Genomic DNA, 15994 nt, shown 5'->3' on the forward strand with positions numbered 1-15994 from the left:
TCCGAATGGAAGTGTCTCAAACTTTCTTCCAGTTCGCTGCTGTTCCTCAAATGTTCGAACCCATGGATATTCCAGGTTATGATTCTCAAGTTTTGAGAGGACCCCTCATTCTAGGATAAGCTGGACCTGTCATTCCAGTCACCATCCTTCTGCAGGTGCCGCAAGGGAGAGAACCTATTGGCTTACACCCATGCTGGTTGCCTAGACTGTGAGAGTGGTCAGTCATTTACTATAACCACTCTCAGATCGGTGGGAGGGTTGGTACTTTGCTGTGAAATTTTGGGCCTTCGCAGCGGGATATATGGTACAGATCATTCCCATTGAGTAACAGATAACCCATGGTGCATATATAGAATGGCAGTTGGAAAAGGACCCCTGGGGTGCTAATAGTTGAAGGCTCTTTTTTTATAGGGTATAGGACCTGTAGAACCATTTTTGCTAAATCTCTTTTGGCTTTAAGTTCTAGGTCCGCAATACAAGGGAAGATGAAAGAAACTCTAGAAACCTCTCTACCTTGTTTGCCCAGTTGGAACCCGACGTATGTTAGGTCCAATGAGGTTACCCCTGAGAGAGATGGAATTTGTTAGAATAACTGACGAATTTTAGAGCGACTCAAGGGTCGAAGTTTCTTTGCTTTTTTTCCTCGAAGAGTGATATCAAACATTAATTCTGAGCTTGCTAATTGCGATCTGATGGGGGATTCATAAGCTGAAGATGGTTCTTTGGGCAGTTTATTCTGAGACTGAGACTCAACCACCTTACTGCTGACTGGTATTTGAACTTTATCGTAAGGGCTGGGACAGACTGTCCTGGAAGTGGGAGTAGGACCAAAACTAGTTTCAGGGTGGGTTTCTACATTTTGTTTAGCCTTTTTATATGACATTTTACGTGTGAGTACATCCGCAGTGCTACCAACATGAGTTCTGGGATTTTGAACTTGGGAGCAGGTTCCATTACTGGGCTTCGCTAATATATACGGGTGTTTCTTTTTGCCGGCCCATAGAACACCGAATCCAAGTAATCCATTCCGAGACCTTACCCCCATTGTCCGGTAGGACCTTATGGTGAATTAGGAGGGGGTAAAACAATGCTGCTTTTTCCTCACAAGCAAAGGATATTTAGAGATATAGACAGATCCCTCTACATTTAACTGACATTCAAATTTCCCTAGGATGGCACTATGCGTCCCCCAAGGCTCTGTAGCCATTATTGCAGTAGATAATTGAGCATTCGTGAAGCCACCTAAATTATTTTTAAAACATTGCAATTCATATTGAATATCCTTCAGAGAGTTAAATTGGTCCATTTGATTGGTCCTTATTGGCACCAGCATTTCCAGAATCCCATGCAGGGTGGTCTGCATAAGTAACATCACATCAAACAAAGACGATGAAGAAGTGGGCTTGAATGATCCCAGTGTGGAATTTGGCTCCCCAACCAAGGGAGCATTTTATAATGACGTAAGACTAGCTCAATCCTGTTGATCTTCTCGACAAGGAGACTGCGAAGAACTGACGTTTTCAGACAGACTGAAGATCATAAAGAGATATTCAAATAAGGGGAAGAAGACAGTCTTAGGCCCCTACATGCAGTCGCACTTGTAGTCTATGACGGAGATACTGAAAGATTTACTATTTGCCCTTCATCCAATGCTGTACATAAAACATCTGTTGTCAAGTCTATTGCCAAGTCCGACGTACTGGGCTGCCGTGGGATGTCTTAATCTCCTCCTCTGAGGGAAGTTCGACTCCATTATGAAAATGTTTAAAAACAAAGTTCCTTATTGATGTTACGAGGGGTAAGAGAGGAACCTCTCCAATTGACAAAGTACTTTGTTCATGTTGAGTTGACCCCTTCTTCCCTCCAATTTTCCTCTTTTTATCGGATCTCCCCTGCGATTTATCTTTAGGAGCGCCAAGGAGAGGTCTCTTGCAGCGAAACACAGGGGTTGATAAACAGTGGGTGGTGCTCATTTCCAGAGAGACAGAACAGGGATTGGCGAAGGTAAAAACGAAGGTTACTAACAAAGGGAAGGCAAAGGTTAGACTCACCTCCTTCTTGAGTACGCCCAGCTACCGCTGCCACCTCTGCACTCTAAACCTCCCCTCCCCTCACCGCATAGACCAAAGTTCCTAAACATTTTCCAGTATTCTCCAAGAAGCAAGATAGAGGTTGCAGCTCTAGAACTGCAATATCGTCCCCCTCGTCACAACATCACGCATCATGCCAAAGAAGATGCTGGACTTTTCTGCACCCAACTTCAGCGACCACCGAGTCTGCCGGGTGCCTGGAAACCAGCTGGTAGGTGTCGGGTACTATCAAGTGCTATCAGCTGCTAGGATACCAAGAAGCCAAAAGGATGCCCCCCGCCACACCAGCCACTGACGCTGAGACAGGGGCTGGCTGGGGTTAGGCGCCAAGCACCGGGGCCGAAAACACTGCCGAAGAGCTGCAGTATCAAAGGCGGCAGACATCCCTGCGTCTCTGTGAGCTGACGGAGAACGAGCCTGATCACCGTGGAAGCGGAAGTCAGACTGAGAGGACCAGGCGGCTGAGGCGCGGACCAGTGGGTGGGCGGCGCATAGCGGCGAGGTGAGGCAGCGGCAATCAGGCAAGAAGGAGCAGTAGATAGATTTTAAGTAACTATTTCTAAATTGTCTTGTGTGTTGTTTCTGAATTGTTTGGGTAGATATATTTAATAAATAGTTTCTGTGCTATATGTGTTTTTAACACATCTATTGATTTATAGATGGCCACTGATTAAATGCAAATGTGTTTTTTTTGTCTTTCACATTTTTCTGCAAAGCGTCTTGGGATGTTTGTGGATTGGGAATTTTAAAGTTGACTTAATGTTTAATTTTGGCATTTTTGAATTAATGGTAGTGCTTTCTTCTTTGTTTACCATGCCTCCTTCCCTTGCCCGGAAAGTGACCATTCTGTCTAGACAGCGTGTGGGTGTGTTTGGGTGTGTCTGTGTTTTTGTGTCTGTGTGAGAGAGAGTTTGCCTTAGGCTACCATTTTGTCTTTGCTCTAGTCCTACTTAGTTCTCCATGCTATGTGGCAAGGTAGCCATTTTTTGTAGTCACTGTGCTTTTGCATAGGCCTGCATGTGCTATCTGTAATCCATGCCTTCACCCTTGGTGGCCATTAGGCCGGCAACCATTTTGCGCATTCAATGTCCTTTTTGCCACATGCCTGCATAAGTTCTTTGTTGTACATGCCTTCACCTTTGGTGGCCATGTGGCCAGCAGCCATTTTATGTAGTCAGTGTGTTTTTGCCACAGGCCTGCATGTGTTCTTTGTTGTCCATGGTATGTCTTCACCCTTGGTTGCCATGTGGCCGGCAGACATTTTTTGTAGTCAGTGTGCTTTTGCTATAGACCTGCATGTGTTCTTTGTTGTTCATGCCTTCGCCGTTGGTTGTCATGTGACCAGCAGACATTTTGTGTAGTGTGCTTTTGCCCAAGGCTTGCATTGTGGATTGGGAATTTTAAAGTTGACTTAATGTTTAATTTTGGCATTGCTGAATTAATAGTAGTGCTTTCTTCTTTGTTTACAATGCCTCCTTCCCTTGCCCGGAAAGTGACCATTCTGTCTAGACAGCGTGTAGGTGTGTTTGGGTGTGTCTGTGTGAGAGAGAGTTTGCCTTAGGCTACCATTTTGTCTTTGCTCTAGTCCTACTTAGTTCTCCATGCCATGTGGCAAGGTAGCCATTTTTTGTAGTCACTGTGCTTTTGCATAGGCCTGCATGTGCTATCTGTAATCCATGCCTTCACCCTTGGTGGCCATTAGGCCGGCAACCATTTTGCGCATTCAATGTCCTTTTTGCCACATGCCTGCATGAGTTATTTGTTGTACATGCCTTCGCCCTTGGTTGTCATGTGACCAGCAGACATTTTATGTAGTGTGCTTTTGCCCAAGGCTTGCATGTGTTCTTTTTCTGCCCATACCTTTACCCTGGGGGCCATATGGCATGACGGCCACTTAGTGTAGCCAGTGTGCTTAGCTTTTGCCATAGGCCTGCTTGTGTTCTTTGTTCTCCATGCCATCGCCCTTTTAGGCCATGTGGCAGGGCGGGCATTTTGTCTAGCCAGTGGCGTTGCTTTGTTCTGTAGACTTGCATGTGTTCCTTTTGTTCATGCCTGCCCCCCTTTGGCTATGTGGCTGGGCGGCCATTTTGTTTTGCCATTGTGTTGGCTTTTTCCCTAACCAACATGTGTTCTTTGATATCCATACCTTTGCCCTTGGTGCCCATGTGGAAGGCAGACACTTTGTGTAGTCCGTGTGCAAATCCTTTTCTGTCACTTTGACTTTTCAAAGCCATTTTCTAGGGACATTGATATAAGAGGCCTATACCTTTTATTTTTTTATTTTTTTGTTCCTTTTTTTCTATTTCCCTGATGTGAGTTTAATGTGCTTGATGATGATTGTAGTACAGTGTTTTAACTTTTTGTGCATTTCTTCCATTTTCCACTGCGTCCTCTTTCCTCCTATAGGATTTTTAGGAGTCCTTAGGGAGACACCAGCAATTATGTTTTTTCAATGATTTTATTTTCCCTGCACTCCCTGCATACCATATGTGTGTCATATGCCATAAGCACACACCAGCAATAATGTTTTTAAGGATTATTCCATTTTCCTCTGCACCCCTGCCTGCCATAGGTGTCTCATAGGCACATACGAGCATTAATCTATTTACCATGCACCCCGCTTGCCATGGGTGTCTCATAGGCACACACCAGCAATAATATTTTAAGGATTATTCCATTGTCCCCTGCAAACCCTGCCTGCCATAGGTGTATCATAGGTGCATGCCAGCAATAATTTTTTAAGGATTATTCATTTTTTTCTGTGAATTTCCTGCCTGCCATAGGCATGTAGGTACACACCAGCAAAGGTTTTTTTAAAGAATATTCAATTTTCTCCTGCTTCCCTGCCTGCACAGGTGACTAAGAGGCACGTAATGGATTTTTCCATTTTTCCCTGCAACCCTGTCCTGACGCAGGTGTCTCAGAGGCACATAAAGTAACCTATTCAGTCTTTATCTTATTGAAATATGGGTATGCATGATTTGGAAGGACACACTATTGTTAATTATGTGTGATGAACTCACTAAATTATATTGACTGTAGATTTAAACTGCAAATGTCATGTTTCACTGAACTTTTTTCTTGTTTGTTGGCTTTTATTGTGCAAGAGACAGTACACGGAGTATTGCCAGAAACAATGCCGACGGTGACATACCACCCACCTGAGTCCTCTGCCGCTTCTGCAGGTAAGTGGCAACTGCCAGAGCTCAGAAATAACTTGAATATGGCCCCAAAAGAAGAGTGTTCCTGCCATGAAAGTGAGCAGTGAGGAGTAGAGGAAGAAGGACATTTCCAACACTTGTGTGCTACCCTCCACCATTTTCAAGAAACATGGTGAACCTGCTGCACTCTCCTCTTGGAAGCAAAAGACTGGGAGTAGCACTTACACATCAACAGCCCTCTCCTAACCTAAAGCTAAGCCCAAGCAAACATCTCTCAGAAATGCTGTCACTACAGTCATGGCAATGAGCAGTAAGTCTGAACTGGATTTGTCTCAGCCACAAAGTACCCAATTGTCGCAGAAAAGTGGACAACAGCAGTCACAGCCGGCAACCGTTCTTACTTCTTCTTGAAGTGGGAACAGAACAGGAGATTGTACTTCCAGCTGAGGAAGATGTGGCTCTTCTTCAACCATTGGCCTTAATTTTTCCAGCAAGGAAACGGTACTCCACTTCCTTGTGGTCAGGTCTGGCATTACTAGCAGCACAACCTTACTTCAAGATAGGCTATGCTATGCGATTGCATTGATGGTAACTCCCAATAAGATCGCAAAGCATGTTGTGAATGTCAGAATCCTACAGGGTTACAATGGGCCATTCCAATCAGAGGAGATTATAAAGCTAGAGGGTGTCCCCACTAAGCCTATCTTAGATAAAACAATGGACTGCACACTGGTAAATGAAGTGCAAGGTGCAACCTCATCGGACATAAGGAGACATGAGGGACCCCTTCCCCTCCGGGGAGACACCCACAAGGCCGTGTAGAACGTGGGAAAGTTGTGGCTGCAGACCATTTTGGCACACCCACCTCTCAAGGGGAGACAAGCTCAGACACCAAAGTAATAAGCCATCTGCCCTAGCTCAGGGAATGCAGATGCTACCGCGGGGGGAGCAGTAGAGTCACAACTGTGGGAGACGTCAGCCCTTCTCTGTAGAAATTAGAAACCTTCTCAGGGTTCTCACCTATACACCTGATTCTTTAAACCCAACAAAGAAGAGATTGGCACAGAAGTTGTAATATAAAAGACATCTTTTGTTCACCTCAGATAAGGGAGACTACGTCACACAGTACCCTCAAAGAATTTCAGGAGACATTCTAAGGAGTACAGAAAACAGGGACCTTATATATGCTTAGGTTACATTAGTCAGCATGAAACCAAGGGGAGGTCCTGGCACATGTAAGCATACAAAATGACAAATATGGGTATCAAAGATTTGCTTGCTTAATAAAGTGGGAGGAGAGTACAAACTGAGCACATTAGTAAGAATAGCCTGACACTTCTATACTAGGAGCAGGTGCATTCTACTAGTTAGACCTCTGCGCATGGCGAGCATATGGCTAGCTAAAATGGCTGCCAAGTACAAAATGGCTTTCAGCTCATGCTAACAGATCCCTGCAATCTTTAACAGATATCCTTTTAGCATGAGCTAAAGACATTCCTATGATCCAGTAGGAACATAGAAAATATTTTGAACATTAATTTTTATAAATTTATCAATATCATAATTCATTGCTAGGTGGGCATTTTCCATTCCAAACATTTCATTAAGCGGGTACATATAAGGTATAAGCAGGAATACAAAGGGGACAAAGCATTGGGTCATAATTAACATACAGATAGGAATAGGAGAGAGTAATGACTATTATCACGAACAGAATTATCATTTCTAGTCCTAAGCAAATCCTAGAACCATCCAGTAAAAACATTTTCAGGGCTCCTTATCATTTCAGTGACCATCCATTTCAATTTCAGAATAGCCAACAGCACATATCTAATAAAAACATTTTCATTGGACTTTTTTAGTGTTTCCTTTATGAGGGCTAGAACATTAATCATATGTTTAGGAGGAGGGCAAAGTAACATTGTTTTACTGCTCAGGAAAACATTTTTCGTGTAGAATAAACATGATAAGAAATTCAAATATTAAGGAAGTTAGACAGGTTATTACAAAACAATCCTGGCTCCAAGGGACCAGGGGGACCACACAGGGCCATAGAAATTAGGACGAAGAGCTACAAAGGGCTGCTCCTCCTCAAAAACAGGACAACCAAAGGGGTACATTATTGACGGAAAAGAAAGTCATTGGGGAAATTGAAGCCGCTGTTCCACCAGCCAGATGGGAGTCTTCTCCCTGTGTCCATTTGAGCCTCACAAGCAGGCTATTGTTGTTTCCATGGTGGAGCTTCACAACTTGCAACTCAAGAATCACGGCCCATTTTAAAGGGAAATGTTTCTTCTTTCAGGATAGGTTAATCACCCACCAGGGCAAATGCTCTCAGCAATCCTGTCCAGTGTCTTAGGCAGTGCACCAGTTTTCTTCACTTCAATCTAATAGGCACCAGAGACACAGCACCTGTACCCTAAACTGAAGTCCTTCCTAACTCCTATATTACTCTGTTGGCACACTGCTCTTTGTTGGGGCCACACATTTCATCCAGGGTGTCCAGGTGTCTCTTGACCAACAAACCAAAGGTGCAAACTTGCATTCACTTTGGGACCAGGATTCAGAGGCCTGATGCTAGGATCTCTGAAGCAACCCTTGTTTCAAAAGGGGTCACCTCAAGCAAAGCCTACTTGCCGTTCTGGTTGTTCTGTGACTCTCTCAGCTGGGCATCAAAAACTTGATCCACAATTTCTCCTTTCTGATTTGTGACCCCGTCTTTCGTCTAAGACAGTGGCAGGGGTACAAAATTCACCCCAGGGCTTCCGCCTTCACTGAGGTCCTAGTTGCCAGCAATGCCTGTGCTGGGTACCTTCTCTTTGACTTCAAGCTGGACTAGTGCTGACTCCCCAAGCTAGATCTGATGTCCAGGCCCTTCCGGTAATGGTTGTAAGGCAGCAAATATCTATTGGTGGACAGAACAAAAGGTCTTTAGACAAGGCACATAAATAATCTATCAACAGAAAGGATGGTCTCAGAATACTTCCTAGTCTTGGGACTCCCCATATATTAGCAAGGCATCGAAAAACCACTTCATGTATCTATGTAAGAGTAAAATAAAACACCAGACCAGACCTATTGGCAAGTATAAAAGGAACTTTTTAGTGAACTGACAAGAGTAATACGTCACCCAATCTTAAGCAGGCAAGGAAGTCTGTGGCATTTACTAAATTCTGAGGAAAAGAGAAAAACAACACAGACATACCCTAAATCCTTACATCTGTGTATTCCTAATCTGAAGACCCTCAAGAAAAAAGGAAATGTTCTACACTTTACTCTAAGGTGCCGGTTCACAGAACTAACTTAAGACAAAATCCTAAACTTTCTACGTTTGGTATTCACGGAAGGCATTTAGTAGTAGTAAAGTTAGGCTTTTGTCTTAAATTTGACTTAAGACAAACTTAAGACAGACTTAAGGTAGACTTAAGACAGACTTAAGACAAACTTAAGACAGACTTAAGACAGACTAAAGACAGCCTTAGGACAGACTTAAGACAGACTTAAGACAGACTACAGACAGACTTAGGACAAAGTTAAGACAAAATCCTAACTTAAGTCTATCTTAAGTCTGTATTAAGTTTGTCTTAAGTCTGTCTTAAGTCTGCCTTAAGTCTGTCTTAAGTTTGTCTTAAGTTTGTCTTAAGTCAAACTTAAGACACAATCCTAACTTTACTACTACTAAATGCCTTCTGTGAATACCAAAAGTAGTAAGTTTAGGGAGATGCTTCAAGGAGCTGCGGGGGATTCTGTTTGCAGACTACCCGCCCCAGGAGACAGCGGGCCAATCAGGGAGTGCTCTAGCCCCTCTCTCACCACCAGCAGCTTTAAAAACGACTCGTGCCTCCCGAGGGAGATGCTTCGAGGAGCTGCGGGGGATTCTGTTTGCGGACTACCAGCCCCAGTAAACAGCGGGCCTATCAGGGAGTGCTCTAGCCCCTCCCTCACCACCGGCAGTCTTAAAAACGACTTGCGGGAGACGCTTCGAGGAGCTGCGGGGAATTCTGTTTGCGGACTACCAGCCCCAGGAGACAGCGGGCCAATCAGGAAGTGCTCCAGCCCTTCCCTCACCACCGGCAGCCTTAAAAACTACTCGAGCCTCCCGCTCCGCAGGAGACGCTTCGAGGAGCTGCCAGGGATTCTGTTTGCGGACTACCAGGCCCAGGAGACAGCGGGCCAATCAGGGAGTGCTCTAGCCCCTCCCTCACCAACAGCAGCCTTAAAAATGACTCGCACCTCCAGCTCCGCTAAAGACGCTCCGAGGAGCTGTGGGGGATTCTGTTTGCGGACTACCAGCCCCAGGAGACAGCGGGCCAATCAGGGAGTGCTCTAGCCCCTCCCTTACCACCGGCAGCCTTAAAAGCGACTGGCACCTCCCGCGCTGCGGGATGCGCGTGGGGGCGCGCCAGGTGAAGCCCAGGCCAAGGGCGGGCCCGTCCTAGCCCGTCATCGCCAGGAAGAGGCAGAGCAGGGAGCCCCCCCCCCCCCTTTCATTTAGGTTACAATACACAAGGTACTGTTTTTGGCTCCATTACTGTGTGACTCTTTCTTGTATATACCTGGGGGGCTGCGAACATCAATACCACTACCTTTTGGCAAACTTTCGGCGATAAAATCTGCGTTCTGCCAGCACATAGTCACTACAGCGCTAACTGGACAATCTCTGTCACTCAATGGGTAAAAGGAAGTCAATGGAGGGTGGGGAGGTAGCCGGGAATAAGAGAGGCAAAAGGTAAAAAAAAATGTTAGCCACACAGCCAGTAACTGTGTCCTGGATAGAATCGAGACCATAGTCAATGAGTGTGAAGAAATCTTAGGAGGCAATAACGCAGCAGTCAATATTGGCGTTGAACATCATGGGGAGGGGCTAGGTACCGATCCACAAAGATTAATTCCATCTAAGTTTAAAAAAAAGTCACACCAACCATTAACCCCATTCCTTATAGCCCAGAGGCAGAAGGCCCAGAGGTATTCCCTTCATCTATTCCCCATTACCATTTTTAAAACAAATCGATACAGGGGTTTTAACCGTCCACAGAACTGCTGATGATTATACTTCACCATTCCCCTGTTCCAATTGATTTGCAGTGCTAGAGTGTTTGGTGGAGGGAACTGTACCCCCAATAAGGAAGGATTGCAATGCTACTGGCACAGTGGTTCCAGCAAGTACATGTAAATGTAGAGATTCCCACGAGGGGTTACTGCAGAAAGTGAAATTTCTCCAAAGAGAGGTAGACTCGTTGAAGAAAATGGTTGAAGCCTTAAATTGCAGGGCCAACCATCCCCCTCTAGCTTATGCCTTGCTGCCCCATCCTCCTTTCCCCACAGCTGCTCCACACTTGAATAGGACATTGATTGGTGTTCCTTTTGAGGGGGGTGGCGGGACCCCCTTGGGCCGCAAGATCGAGGAGATCCTACCACTTTCAGGGCCCCCGATTTTAGCACTAAAAAATCCTATGCTGAGTCATTAAAAGTTCTTGGGGCTCGCAATACCTCCTTTAACACCACGGGGCTACAGGGACAACTTCTTCGGGGTATGACCACGAACACCCTGGCCATAGTCTATATGGTGAAAGTCTAAAAACCTTCTTGTAGACAGGGATACGAAAGTGTTGAATCCAACCGTAATAAGGTCATACATTGGTTACAACATGTGAGGGGATGCAGATCCATAATCCGGGAGGACATTGTGAGAGCAAGGAGGATTGTATTGCATAATTCTGAGCAAGACTGCATCGAGCTGTTGATAACTGATGTTGTTCTCGCTGAGCATTTATTGGCTTTGGAATTCTGTACCTCTTTCCCAGAGCATTCTGCCATCCAGATTAGGCGTTTACCATTATGACCATCAATTGGGGTGGCAGACCAAGAAACATCAGGGACACCTGGAGGGGGGTCGGGTTTGAATAGGGTAGACTGACTAAATTCAGGGTCTATTGAAAACCTTAATACTGTCACAATAGGGGTCAGATGCAGAGAGACCAATGCCCTCGCTAATTCTCAATCTATAGGAATTTCAATGGATCAGGGACAGGAGGCTGAAGAAGTGTGTGCACCTTCTAACGCCCCGGATAACATAGCAGTGGAGGCCATGACTAACATAAACATACTCAACCTCCTTGCCTGGAATGTAGCGGGGTTAGAGAAGAAATTATTGCTCCCCGAATGGAATAAATTTGTGGAAAATTTTGAGATATGTCTATTCCAGGAGACATGGAGTTTAACCCCCATTCATAAATCCGGCTATACTTCTTACTTCATTCCGGCAACTAGTTCAGGCAAGGGTCGCCCTTCTGGGGGGTTACAAATTTGGGTTAGTTTTTTCCTGAACTGGACAATCACCATACATAGCTGTCTGTCATGGGACATTTTACATCTAACTATTAGAGGAACACCCAATAGCACAGCATTAGAACTATTTAACATCTATGCAAGAGGCTCTATAGGTGCCCCGACTATAACAGCCTTGGAAAGTATGCTTTCCTGTATCCAGTCACATTCTAACATCATTGTAGCAGGGGACCTTAATTACACGTTCGAACCGCTGAGTGCTGAGGACTTCATGGGTGTTGCCGAAGAGGATGCAAAATGGGGTATCCCTCCCCTTAGTTTAGACCCCATTTAGAAGTGATCTCAGAGGGCAATTCAAAGCAATGCCCTTACCCTGGAATTTAATTTAAGAGCTGCAAATGGGAGGACAAGTTCTGATCTAAGTGGAGCATTCACTTTTAATAGGATAAGCTCCCCGTTCAGAATAGACTATATCCTTATTGACGTCCGTTTATGGGGAGACCTTCAGCACATGGTAGTTAAACCCTCCATAGATAGCGACCATAGTCGTCTCTGTCTACAAATTAACAATATCTGGCGATCTCTCGGCATAGAGGCATCTAGACCTCCCTTATTGTCAACTAGAGAGGTAATCCCCTCTAATTGTAACAGATGCCTTAAATGGCTTAAAGTCTCCCAACAGGAACACAAATTGCAAAGCATCAAGGAAGTCCTTGAGACTAAGAATAAGGAACTTATGGTGCTTTCTAGTGAAATGGGGAAGCAATCCAATTTTCACCAGTTTTATCAGGAATCAATTGACAAATTGAGTTCTTTTTTTATTGTTGAAGGGAAATTAGGCCCAAGGAGAGACCAAGCAAGGCCCACCAATCAATGGTATTCCTCGGGTTGCAGGGAAAAGAGGGTGGCCCTAACTCTTGCGGTTAGAAAAAAAGACCTACTAGCAATTAAAATAGCAAGGAAAGAGTATTCCAGAGCACAGGTGGAAGCTAAACGAAATTTGGAGGAGACTCATTCTCAGGATTTAAAGTACGCCTCCAAGCAAAGGGAGCTGCGGGGGATTCTGTTTGCGGACTACCAGCCCCAATAAACAGCGGGCCTATCAGGGAGTGCTCTAGCCCCTCCCTCACCACCGGGAGCCTTAAAAACGACTCGCGCCTCCCGCTCCGTGGGAGACGCTTCGAGGAGCTGAGGGGAATTCTGTTTACGGACTACCAGCCCCAGGAGACAGTGGGCCAATCAGGGAGTGCTCTAGCCCCTCCCTCACCACAGGCAGCCTTAAAAACGACTTGCGCCTCCCGCTCTGCGGGAGACGCTTCGAGGAGCTGTGGGGGATTCTGTTTGCGGACTACCAGCCCCAGGAGACAGCGGGCCAATCAGGGAGTGCTCTAGCCCCTCCCTTACCACCGACAACCTTAAAAGCGACTGGCACCTCCCGCGCCGCTGGACGCGCTTGGGCGCGCGCCAGGCGAAGCCCAGGCCAAGGGCGGGCCCGTCCTAGCCCGTCATCGCCAGGAAGAGGCAGAGCAGGGAGCCCCCCCCCCTTTCATTTAGGTTACGATACACAAGGTACTGTTTTTGGCTCCATTACTGTGTGACTCTTTCTTGTATATACCTGGGGGGCTGCGAACATCAATACCACTACCTTTTGGCGAACTTTGGGTGATAAAATCTGCGTTCTGCCAGCACGTGGTCATTACAGTGCTAACTGGACAATCTCTGTCACTCAATGGGTAAATGGAAGTCAATGGAGGGTGGGGGGGTAGCCGGGAATAAGAGAGACAAAAAGGTAAAAAAAAGTTAGCCACGCAGCCAGTAACTGTGTTCTGGATAGAATCGAGACCATAGTCAATGAGTGTGAAGAAATCTTAGGAGGCAATAACGCAGCAGTCAATATTGGCGTACAACATCATGGGGAGGGGCTCGGTACCGATCCACAAAGATTAATTCCATCTAAGTTTAAAAAAAAGTCGCACCAACCATTAACCCCATTCCTCATAGCCCAGAGGCAGAAGGCCCGGAGGTATTCCCTTCATCTATTTCCCCATTACCATTTTTAAATCAAATCGATACAGGGGTTTTAACCGTCCAAAGAACTGCTGATGATTATACTCCACCAATCCCCTGTTCCAATTGATTTGCAGTGCTAGAGTGTTTGGTGGAGGGAACTGTACCCCCAATAAGGAAGGATTGCAATGCTACTGGCACAGTGGTTCCAGCAAGTACATGTAAATGTAGAGATTCCCACGAGGGGTTACTGCAGAAAGTGGAATTTCTCCAAAGAGAGGTGGACTCTTTGAAGAAAATGGTTGAAGCTTTAAATTACAAGGCCAACCATCCCCCTCTAGCTCATGCCTTGCTGCCCCATCCTCCTTTCCCCACAGCTGCTCCACACTTGAATAGGCCATTGATCGGTGTTCCTTTTGAGGGGGGTGGCGGGACCCCCTTGGGCCGCGAGATCGAGGAGATCCTACCACTTTCAGGGCCCCCGATTTTAGCACTAAAAAATCCTATGCTGAGTCATTGAAAATTCTTGGGGCTCGCAATACCTCCTTTAACACCACGGGGCTACAGGGACAATTTCCTCGGGGTATGACCACGAACACCCAGGCCATAGTCCATTTGATGAAAGTCCAAAAACCTTCTTGTAGACAGGGATACGAAAGTGTTGAATCCATCCGTAATAAGGTCCTACATTGGTTACGACATGTGAGGGGATGCAGATCCATAATCCGGGAGGACATTGTGAGAGCAAGAAGGATTGTATTGCATAATTCTGAGCTAGACTGCATCGAGCTGTTGCTAACTGATGTTGTTCTCGCTGAGCATTTATTGGCTTTGGAATTCTGTACCTCTTTCCCAGAGCATTCTGCCATCCAGATTAGGCGTTTACTATTATGGCCATCAATTGGGGTGGCAGACCAAGAAACATCAGGGACACCTGGAGGGGGGTCGGGTTTGAATAGGGTAGTCTGACTAAATTCAGGGTCTATTGAAAACCTTAATACTGTCACAATAGGGGTCAGATGCAAAGAGACCAATGCCCTCGCTAAGTCTCAATCTACAGGAATTTCAATGGATCAGGGACAGGAGGCTGAAGAAGTGTGTGCACCTTTTGGCGCCCCGGATAACATAGCAGTGGAGGCTATGACTAACATAAACGTACTCAACCTCCTCTCCTGGAATGTAGCGGGGTTAGAGAAGAAATTATTGCTCCCCGAATGGAATAAATTTGTGGAAAATTTTGAGATATGTCTATTCCAGGAGACATGGAGTTTAACCCCGATTCTTAAATCCGGCTATACTTCCTACTTCATTCCGGCAACTAGTTCAGGCAAGGGTCGGCCTTCTGGGGTGTTACAAATTTGGGTTAGTTTTTTCCTGAACTGGACAATCACCATACATAGCTGTCTGTCATGGGACATTTTGCATCTAACTATCAGAGGAACACCCAATAGCACAGCATTAGAATTATTTAACATCTATGCAAGAGGCTCTATAGGTGCCCCGACTATAACAGCCTTGTAAAGTATGCTTTCCTGTATCCAGTCACATTCTAACATCATTGTAGCAGGGGACCTTAATTACACGTTCGAACCGCTGAGTGCTGAGGACTTCATGGGTGTTGCCGAAGAGGATGCAAAATGGGCTATCCCTCCCCTTAGTTTAGACCCCATTTAGAAGTGGTCTCAGAGGGCAATTCAAATCAATGCCCTTACCCTGGAATTTAATTTAAGAGCTGCAAATGGGAGAACAAGCTCTGATCTAAGTGGAGCATACACTTTTAATAGGATAAGCTCCCCGTTCAGAATAGACTATATCCTTATTGACGTCCATTTATGGAGAGACCTTCAGGACATGGTAGTTAAACCCTCCATAGATAGCGACCATAATCGTCTCTGTCTACAAATTAACAATATCTGGGGATCTCTCGGCATAGAAGCATCTAGCCCTCCCTTATTGTCAACTAGAGAGGTAATCCCCTCTAATTGTAACAGATGCCTTAAATGGCTTAAAGTCTCCCAACAGGAACACAAATTGCAAAGCATTTGCGCAAATATCTCCAAAAGTTGGTAATAGGAGATAGCGATGTTAGCGACTGTTTCCAGTCGCTAACATCTTGGCACGCCCACTTTGTATGTCATTAGTGATAAATATCACTGAAATGCAAAGCGGGGCCCAACATGGTCACTATCTCCTACTAGCTGTCGCTAACTGGTGTTAGCGACAGCTAGGTAATAGGGAGATCATTTTATCTCCGCTTTCTTGGCTTTTAAAGCCAAAAAAGCGAAGATAAACCCCCTTGATAATATGCCCCTGAGTTCTTTTTTTATTGTTGAAGGGAAATTAGGCCCAAGGAGAGACAAAGCAAGGCCCACCAATCTATGGTATTCCTCGGGTTGCAGGGAAAAGAGGATGGCCCTATCTCTTGTGGTTAGGAAAAAAGACCTCCCA

This window comes from Lissotriton vulgaris, chromosome 8, assembly GCF_964263255.1.
Source record: "Lissotriton vulgaris chromosome 8, aLisVul1.2, whole genome shotgun sequence".
Taxonomy (NCBI): Eukaryota; Metazoa; Chordata; class Amphibia; order Caudata; family Salamandridae; genus Lissotriton; species Lissotriton vulgaris.